This window comes from Homarus americanus, unplaced genomic scaffold (genome assembly GCF_018991925.1).
Source record: "Homarus americanus isolate GMGI-L3 unplaced genomic scaffold, GMGI_Hamer_2.0 scaffold37448, whole genome shotgun sequence".
In the NCBI taxonomy this organism is placed as follows: domain Eukaryota; kingdom Metazoa; phylum Arthropoda; class Malacostraca; order Decapoda; family Nephropidae; genus Homarus; species Homarus americanus.
This window is the reverse complement of record NW_024716097.1, coordinates 1,170,716-1,180,976: the sequence shown is the minus strand read 5'-3', so window position 1 is coordinate 1,180,976 and position 10,261 is coordinate 1,170,716. Positions and strand designations below refer to the sequence as shown.

General features: G+C 40.7%; 1 long non-coding RNA gene across 1 annotated transcript in view; it reads right to left on the bottom strand.

Moving 5' to 3' along the window:
* Nucleotides 1-10,261, bottom strand: part of LOC121858034 — a 38,398-nt gene extending 28,137 nt beyond the window's left edge. The window contains exon 1 of the long non-coding RNA XR_006087325.1: nucleotides 10,008-10,261. This is a non-coding gene — a long non-coding RNA (uncharacterized LOC121858034). The remainder of the gene's footprint in view (nucleotides 1-10,007) is intronic.

The following is a 10,261-nucleotide window of genomic DNA, read 5'->3' as shown; positions in this document are numbered from 1 at the left end:
TGTGTCTGTCTGTGTCTATCTGTGTCCTTGTCTGTTTGTCTGTCTGTCTACTCAAACTGGAGCTAATTACCTAAACAATTTAACGAATACACGGAAATTCTCCGACACTGACATCATCGAGCTTTCCTTGCTTGATAGAACGTTCTCAGAATATCTTGTATACAGTGCGATAAATATTCATGAACACGTGACTATGCATAATGTTCTTTTATTCACTGAATCGAAGGCTGTTACGTGTGATAAAGCTATGAACTGTTTTTATTCCCTATAATAGATGCTAGTTTAAGGAAGGTGTCAACACTTACGGTCTAGATACCATGACGTCAAATGTTTCCGCGTGGTGAGTCCTGCCTGTTGGCCTAGTCTTCCCGCAGTTACTGATCGAGAGTCGCTGGAGGAGCACGTACGCCAGCTCCGGCATACACTCATTAGAGGAGGAGATTCGACAGCTCCAGTATACCGTCGACCTCAGAATTCTGTATCCTGCCTCAAAATGGGGTAGTTGATCAAGGGCAAGGTGCTCCTCCTCTCTTGCTGTCATTCTTACAAGTTGAAAGGAAAATTATCTATTAGTACTCCTTACAAGATGCGTGTCAAGAGATCATCGTCTTCCATGGTGGTTCTTCTTTTGGTTCTGGCCGCTTCGTTGGCCACAATTGTACCGGATTTCGAAGTCAAGGACCACACCCTGGCAGAAAAATCCATCAAAAGGCAAGTGAAACACCTGCAAGAGATGGGTTGCCAACCTATACGACAAAAGTTCTACGTCAAGGATATGTTAGGACCTGAGTCAAAGCTTCACGACTACCAGCTATACCCGAATGTTTTTTCCGTGAAGCGGTGCGTCAACTCCTTCAGCTACTGTGGGGATACTCTGGGCGAGGAGACTTCGAGCTGCCTACCAGTGAACGGTACTGTTAAGAAGAAGCAATTCAAGGTATATTACTCTAAAGACGATAAGAAACAATATTCTCGGATGAAACTAGATATTCATCGTAAGTGTGAATGTCACCCACAGTTTCCTTCTCACCACAAAGCGTGACAGTATTAATTTCTTTATGGAATCCTTAGAGCTGTTACAGTGAAGTGTTTGTTTTCGCGTGTTGGAAGCCAAAGATAAAGTGTTGGAGGTTTTAGTACAAGTGTTGAGGGTTTTACTACAAGTGTGAATGAAAGCAAGTGTTGGAGGTTTTACTACAAGTGTTGAAGTAAAGCCGTGAAAAACAACGAAAGCATATTGTGTTCTTGTGACTGTTACAATATTTCGCTCCGACTTTAAACAGGACCATGAGTACAGGAACGACAGTGTTAAGTAATCAATGTGATAGATCATGTCATTGTTCCTGGCTCATTTGGCTGTGATATTCTCTCATTAGTGACGTGTTCTTAGAGAGTTCACGGTTATAAACAACCCTGGAAGGAGTACAGTCACTCACGTAACACATAACTCACTGCTTCAAGTTTATTTTGAGGAAATATATGGAGATGTCGGATTATGTAAGAGACGTGTGTGTTTACCATATGTTGGCGCTCATTAAAACACCTCAAGTTTAGTCTTGGGGTTCAACACCTACATTGCTTGCCTAAGAACTAGAAATAACACGTAGGTGGGGAAGGAAATTTTCAGTTGAAGTAAATAGACCCATGTGAGTGTCTGTCTGTGTTTGTCTTCTGAATTTTAAACCCATGTGCCATTGAAAACTACAGGAAGGACCCTTTCAATGTCATCAAAGCGGTGTGATTACATCTGATAACATCGATCGTGATTAAGTTCTGATAAGATAACGTTACATTCTTGATATATCAAATTACATCTGTCCAAGACGTCAAAGACAACCTTGGTGAGAAGACAGATAAAAACAAAAGAAAATTGAAAGGTGAACTGAATCATGTCCAAATGTTTATTAAAAGAGATGAAACAGTGTAAAGCAAAGTGAATCATGTCCAAATGTTTATTAAAAGAGATGAAACAGTGTGAAGCAAAGTGAATCATGTCCAAATGTTTATTAAAAGAGATGAAACAGTGTGAAGCAAAGTGAATCATGTCCAAATGTTTATTAAAAGAGATGAAACAGTGTGAAGCAAAGTGAATCATGTCCAAATGTTTATTAAAAGAGATGAAACAGTGTGAAGCAAAGTGAATCATGTCCAAATGTTTACTAATAGAGATGAAACACTGAACAAGCTTCTACCTATTAATAATTATATAAACAATGAAAACAATATAACCAAAAAACACAAATACTTCTAGTGCAAAGTTATAAATATTTCTCTTACTGCCACAATGTATTTATCTTATATATATTTTTGTCATTTTTCATCTGTAATTTTGTTATTTTTTTCCTCTCGCCCTGACATGTTTTCCTATTATCATCACAGAAGAAAATATATTACTGGGGAAAAAAATAATTGTTTATGTTCGATTCTTAAGTATGCTTTCTTTAAAAACAAGGGAGTTAGATTAAGTTAGTTGAAAGAATGTAGCTACAGTAATTACCTCGTGTTTAGAATAGGTTAGGTTAGGTTAGGTAAAGAAAACTAACTAAAATGTATAAGTAAGCTTAAGAATGTGATATGTCATGACTTCAAGAAATATATTAGATAATTCTGCTGTCACCCGAATGCACCAAAGACGGAAAATATGAACCACACTCAACTGAAGTCAATGGTGCAACTAAGCTGTTGTTAGTGTTGTCAGAAGGCTGTAAGCTGTTGTCAAAAGGCTGTAAGCTGTTGCCAGTGTTCTTGTTACTATTGTTTATTTATGTGGTAATGAAGAAAAATTTGTAATGCAATTTGGTGTGTTACATAATGGTATTACTTTGAGGAGTGCTATATTTTTACCTGGGTAGGGTCTTTAAATAGTAATTCTAACTGACTAACTGTTTTGACTAACTGGTTGACTGGCTGACTGACTAACTGACTGACTGGCTGACTGACTACCTATTGTTCGACTGACTGGTTGACTAACTGACTAACTACCTTGACATGACGTGGTAAGTCTTGATTACTTGTGTTATATGTTATGTAACCTGTATATATACAAGACTACACATACCTGTACTCTTATCATGCTTCCATTAGTCATTCATTATACAGCCAAGAAGTAAAGTCCTGTGATTTAGGTATTTTGATGTAACCAGATGTTTATATTAACCCCCAAAATATATAATGTATTACTATATGATAATTATAAAGTTTTATCCATGTGCTTTTGAATGAGATTGAAATGTATAAATAAATTTCAGGAATGTAAATTCGTATTATTTTTGGCTATACTTATCAATTTAGTACTGTTAACCATCACACACACACACACACACACACACACACACACACGTCTGTTTCTCAAGGGTGAAGTCTGTATGATGGAGAGAAAAAATAGGAAACATCACAGCGAATGAGGGAGAGAGAACGTGTCAAGGGAATGAGGGAGAGAGAACGTGTCAAGGGAATGAGGGAGAGAGAACGTGTCAAGGGAATGAGGGAGAGAGAACGTGTCAAGGGAATGAGGGAGAGAGAACGTGTCACAACGAATGGGGGAGAGAGAACGTATCACAACGAATGAGGGAGAGAGAACGTATCACAACGAATGAGGGAAAGAGAATATGTAACAGCGAATGAGGGAGAGAGGGAGAAAGTATGAACTGTAATCACTAAGAAACTCGACATCCTTGTGTGGGAAATTCTGAACGTCTGGTTGACTGCCCTTGAAACTGACTAACGTCCTTAATGTACACCTAACCATTATGTTAACACTGAGATCCTGTGAGCCACACCTTGTCGTGCCGAGTATTTCTGCTGAGGATATTCGCTGTCCTATATAGCTAAAAAAAAAATACTAAAAATACCGTTAAATAACAACAGGGCATCACATTTAAATCACGTAGTTGTACATTTAAATCACGTAGTTGTACATTTAAATCACGTAGTTGTACATTTAAATCACGTAGCTGTACATTTAAATCACGTAGTTGTGTGGTTGGTTTTCCCGCATAGTAAGAGGCTGATGTACACCCACTAAAAAAAATTGTTCGGCACCCGTGTCATATTGTATCACTCTGTAAGGGTGCCGAATAATTTTTTAGTGGGTGTACATGTACTGTATGTATCGTGCATGTATACATGTGCGCTCTGCCTTGAGGTAGGGCTCTCATAATGTTTCACGAGTTATATTTAATCTTCGGACAAAAGCATGACACGACTTTTATCTTTGATTGTACATGATACTTGTACACACACACACATATGTATACATGCACGATACATACAGTACATGTACACCCACTAAAAAAATTATTCGGTACCCTTACAGCGTGATACAATATGACACGGGTGCCGAATATTTTAGAGGGTGTACCAGATTGCACAAAGGACCTGGACTGCTTTGTTGACACTGAGATCTTGTAAACCATAACAAAGGAAGGAAACCGCACCCTGATGTATTATGTTACATCAGGGTTATGTAAGGGAGATACACACAACTTTGACCTATACTTAGTTTGTTGGTGGTTATGTTATACTATATACGAGACTGACCAGAGATAAACAGGTTTTAAACAGGGTTTTTTTTTTACACAATCCCCCTCTTACACCTTCACTTCCTGACCCTCTGACACCCTCACCTCCTGACATCCTCACCCCTCACACCCTAACACACCCTCATACCTTCACTTCCTGACCCCCTGACACCCTCACCTCCTGATATCCTCACCCCTCACACCCTAACACACCCTCATACCTTCACTTCCTGACCCCCTGACACACCTTCATACCTTCACTCCCTCACACCCTCACTCCCTCACACCCCTACCCCCACACCCCTCACACTCTAACAGACCCTCATACCTTCACTCCCTGACCCTGACCCTCATACCTTCACTGACCCCCTGACACACCCCACTCCCTCACCCCTACCCCCCACCCCTCACACTCTAACAGACCCTGACCTCACCCTGACACACCTTCATACCTTCCTCCCTCACACCCTCCTCCTCCTGACCCCTGACACACCTTCATACCCTCACCTCACATACCTTACCCCCCACACCCCTCACTCTCTAACACACCCTCATACCTTTCCTGACCCCTACACCTTCATACCTTCACTCCCTCACACCCTCATACCTTCACTTCCTGACCCCCTGACACACCTTCATACCTTCACACCCTCACACCCTCACTCCCTCACACCCTTACCCCCACACCCCTCACTCTCTAACACACCCTCATACCTTCACTCCCTGACATCCTTACACCCTGACATCCTCAGAAATAGCAGAGCAACGATTGAAATCTCACGGTCGTGGTACTACTCTTAACACAGAGAATAACAGACTAAAATGTTGAATCGTCTTGTTCATAATATTTATTTGTACTTTTTCTCACAAGTTCATGACAAATCCTAATATTTATACCTGACACGAAAAACCCCCCCACATTCACTGCAATTACTGAAGTTCCTGAAATACACTATCTATCTATCTGTCTATTCACTTTTCTCAATCTATCTATTTGTCTGTCTGTCTGTCTGTCTGTCTGTCTGTCTGTCTATCTACTCACTTGTCTGTATCTATCTAGCTATTCACTTTTTTCTCTATATCTATCTGTCTATCTATCTATATATCTATCTATCTATCTGTCTGTCTGTCTGTCTGTCTATTCACTTGTCTCTATTTATCTATTGTCTCCGTCTGTCTCATCTCTCTCTCTACCGGGAAGCACATAGAACAACTAAGTAAACTGATAACAAGTATTTAGGTTTGACGATGGATCGATGTTTACCTAAGGCCGCACCCCAGCCTTGAGCAAGTTCCTATTTTGGTTGCCGGAAATTTCTACTCGCTGACATGAAATTAATCTACGTTATGTGATACCGGCGTCCACACCTCTTTCTTCAATCACCGGAAGCGGGAAAGTTTGGGTTATTGAGGTTAGCTGAAGATTAGTCACTTCCTAAGGATATTTCATCTGTTGGTTAAATATTCAAATGCTATCTGGGGAGTTGGGTTGGGTAGGTTAGGTTAAGTTAGGTTAAGTTGGGGTAAGTTAGGCTAGTTACGTTAGGTTAGATAGTTTTAAGGTGTTTAATCATCAAGTTATGTAAGGTAGGGCGGGGGCGAATTTACAGGTCATATGAAATCTGTCTTATGAAATTCGTAACATCTAAGTTAACCAAGTTACACCACCAACACCTGGATGACACACACACACACACACACACACACACACACACACACACACACACTTAATTGTAGCTCTACATTATTAAACATGAGTCGAGATTTCATAAGCTACCTATATACAAATAATGACTAAACCAACTTCTAGGTGCTGACTCTATCCTATCCTATTGTTACGAGTCACCAGATGTACAGGAAACAACTAAACACACACATCATGCCGCTGTAGTAGATAATGACAAAAATTACGATGTTATTTACTTAGACTTTAGCAAAGCATTTGACAGAGTACCGCATCAGAGGCTTCTGAGAAAAATTAAGGCTCATGATATCGAGGGGAAAGTTTTAAATTGGACAAAATCATGGCTCACCGACAGAACGCAGAGGGTCAGCGTAGATGGTGTTAAATCTGAGTGGGGCCGTGTAACCAGTGGGGTTCCCCAGGGGTCAGTACTAGGCCCACTCTTGTTCATAATCTACATAAACGATCTAGATACTGGGATCAGCAGTGACATAAGCAAGTTTGCGGATGCATAGGGCGGCAAATTAATTCAGGGCAGGATGCAAATGCATTACAGGCAGGAGGATCTAAATAAACTGCAGGGGTGGTCTGAAAAATGGCAAATGAAATTCAACACCAGCAAGTGCAGCGTACTTAATATTGGAAGAACAAATACTTATAATGTATACAGCTTTAACAACATCAACCTAGAGAAGTCGACTTGTGAAAGAGACCTAGGGGTACTTGTAAGCCCGGACCTACGGCCTAGAAAACAGTGCGTTAATGTTCGAAATAAGGCAAACAGAGTATTGGGTTTTATATCTAGAAGTGTAAGTAACAAGAGTGCAGAGGTCTTATTGCAGCTATATCTTGCGCTAGTCAGGCCGCACCTCGATTATGCGGTTCAGTTCTGGTGCCCCTATTATAGAATGGATATAAATTCACTAGAGTCGGTGCAGCGAAGAATGACAAAAATGATTCCGGGACTTAGAAACCTTCCATATCAGGATAGGTTAAAGAAACTTAACTTGCATTCCCTAGAAAGACGAAGAGTGCGGGGAGATATGATAGAAGTATTTAAGTGGGTGAAAGGAATCAATAAAGGGATATAGATAAAGTTCTTATAATATCCGAGCAGGATAGGACTCGGAGCAACGGATTCAAGTTGGATAAGTTTAGGTTTAGGAGGGAGATAGGAAGAAACTGGTTCACAAATAGGGTGGTGGACGAGTGGAACAAGCTTAGCAACTTTGTAGTAAGTGCGGGAACTCTGGAAAGTTTCAAAAGGAGGCTAGATAGATTCATGGATGATAGAGAGTGGTAGTAACTCTCGACAGGAGCTGCCATGCACAGGCCAACCGACCTATTGCAGACTCCTTATGTTCTTATGTTCTTATAGTGACTAGGCTTGCTTGGTATCCTCTGTTTTCTCTGGGTTGGTGACCTGGTGAAAGATCAAGGTTGGTTCAATGATTATAGGTGTTTAGTGCTTCCTGAACATAGAGTTTGTGTTTCACCCCCACCACTCCCGCTTATTTCAGCCTTGACCTCACCACCCCTGAGAGGACCTAGGGCACTTACATGTCCGGGTTGGTGTGTATTGTAGGTGTGACGTGTTAGGTTGGTATGGTGTGTTAGTGTGGTGTGTAGGTGTGATGTGTTAGGTTGGTGTGGTGTGTAGGTGTGATGTGTAAGGTTGGTGTGGTGTGTTTGTGTGGTGTGTAGGTGTGACGTATTAGGTTGGTGTGACGTGTAAGGTTGGTGTGTGTAGGTGTGACGTGTTAGGTTGGTATGGTGTGTTAGTGTGGTGTGTAGGTGTGATGTGTTAGGTTGGTGTGGTGTGTAGGTGTGATGTGTAAGGTTGGTGTGGTGTGTTTGTGTGGTGTGTAGGTGTGACGTATTAGGTTGGTGTGGTGTAGTGTAGTGTGTTGATGTGGTGTGGTGTTGGGTTGGGCGCATGTGGTGGGTTGGATGTGGTTGGGTGTGATTGGGTTGGGTGTGGTTGGGTGGGTATGGTCAACACTAAACATACACCACCACACCATCAATGTTTGGCTTTGTACTGTGATCATTTTCGTAACAAGATATTTATTGTAGATATTTTGACAACAGGATGATCAGACGTTAATGCTAATAAAATGTCAATATTATTAAGAGTCGCTTTGGGTGAGCTTCTGGTTTATGTCTGAGACCCAAAGTATATACACAGACTGTGCATCTGGCAGCTGACGTTTAGTTTAGAAATGTTTGCCTCTGGGTAAAGACAGACGCTAACATTTCAGCATCGTTTATCTGCGTATGAAAAAATATGTGAAAGTTAAGGTAGAGTGATATTATTTTCTAAAACGACTCAGTTGAAGATTCGTTGCCCGCCCCAGTTTATTTCAATGAGAGTTAATCCCCCTAAAGCTATTCTATCCTAACCAACCCCTAGGTAGCGTTCGGGTGGTTAATCTCCAGGTGAAATATACTGATGTTCCGTAAAATAATTCGTTTCCAATTGTAAATATTGAGTATTAGGTGTCTGATAATTAGGTCAGCTTCAACAGGTAGGTAAAGTTTACAGACTTGAAAAATAGTGGAAGATATTTTGGGCCAAGATGCTGCTCACAGGTCAGTGTTTGTTTCCGGGGGGCTCTTATGTAAGGGGAGGTGCACATTTATTTTTGTTTTCGGAATTCAAAATCAAAGTATTTCTTCGTATTTGGAAAGAATTAAATTTAAATAATTTATTTACAGTCTTACAAATACGAGCGAGATATTACATGTAGCGACCTTGTGTGGGCAGCTGGTGCGGCCGCCCACGGCAACTCATTACACAGGGACTAATATAATGTCCTTATGAACTTCACTAAACTTTTCACTTGTGTCTTTTCTTAGTACGACTTTGAATAAAAAAAACCCGAGTGTTTGTTTGGTAACGTTACTTCCGCTGTCACGAGTACCTGGGGCTGTGAGAAACGGGGACGAGAGTTTAACCCTTCAAGGACGAGAGTTTAACCCTTTAAGGACGAGAGTTTTATCCTTGAAGGACGAGAGTTTAACCCTTCAAGGACGAGAGTTTAAACCTTTAAGGACGAGAGTTTAACCCTTTAAGGAAGAGAGTTTTATCCTTTAAGGACGAGAGTTTAACCCTTCAAGGACGAGAGTTTAAACCTTTAAGAACGAGAGTTTAACCCTTTAAGGACAAGAGCTTAACTCCTTTAAGGACGAGAGTTTAACCCTTCAAGGACGAGAGTTTAAACCTTTAAGGACGAGAGTTTAAACCTTTAAGGACGAGAGTTTAACCCTTTAAGGACGAGAGTTTAAACCTTTAGAACGAGAGTTTAACCCTTTAAGGAAGAGTTTTATCCTTTAAGGACGAGAGTTTAACCCTTCAAGGACGAGAGTTTAACCCTTCAAGGAAGGGAGTTTAAACCTTGAAGGACGAGAGTTTAACCCTTTAAGGACGAGAGTTTAACCCTTCATGTTAATAAGGATATAATAGTTTTTCTTGGGCTAACAGTTGGTCAAACCGATTTAGTGTTTACTATTGTTTGTCTACCTGTACTGTCTACATAAATTACATATCTACAGTCTATGTACATTATACGTACTTGCACTGTCTCTATACATGCTAAATCATTGTAAAGTTGCATGACGATTTTACTGAATGTATGTTTATTTATCCAATTAAACAGGTAAATCGTTCAGGACTGCACTGTTACCTGACGCGGCAAACACCCAGGACAGGTAACACTCATTATACTTACTCCTCCTCCCCTTCCACACTTATATACTTGTTGCTAAGACAACATAATCAAACATAAGTCTTGTTCTCTTACCTTGGCCATGACCAAGACGGATTCCTCTGCACCTTCCTGAACCGTATACGTCGCCTCACTCCTCAGACAAAATGGTTAGCAGATTTGACTCCTTCTTCGAGAGATAGTTGGTGGTGGGTTGAGACTCGGTGTGAACACTAAATTGTTGACGGATATCCATGGATGAGAATCTGAAATAACACACCGAATGAGACAATGTTTGCGATGAACACCAATGATATTAACTTTTTCTTCCTAATACTCTAGTCGTCTTG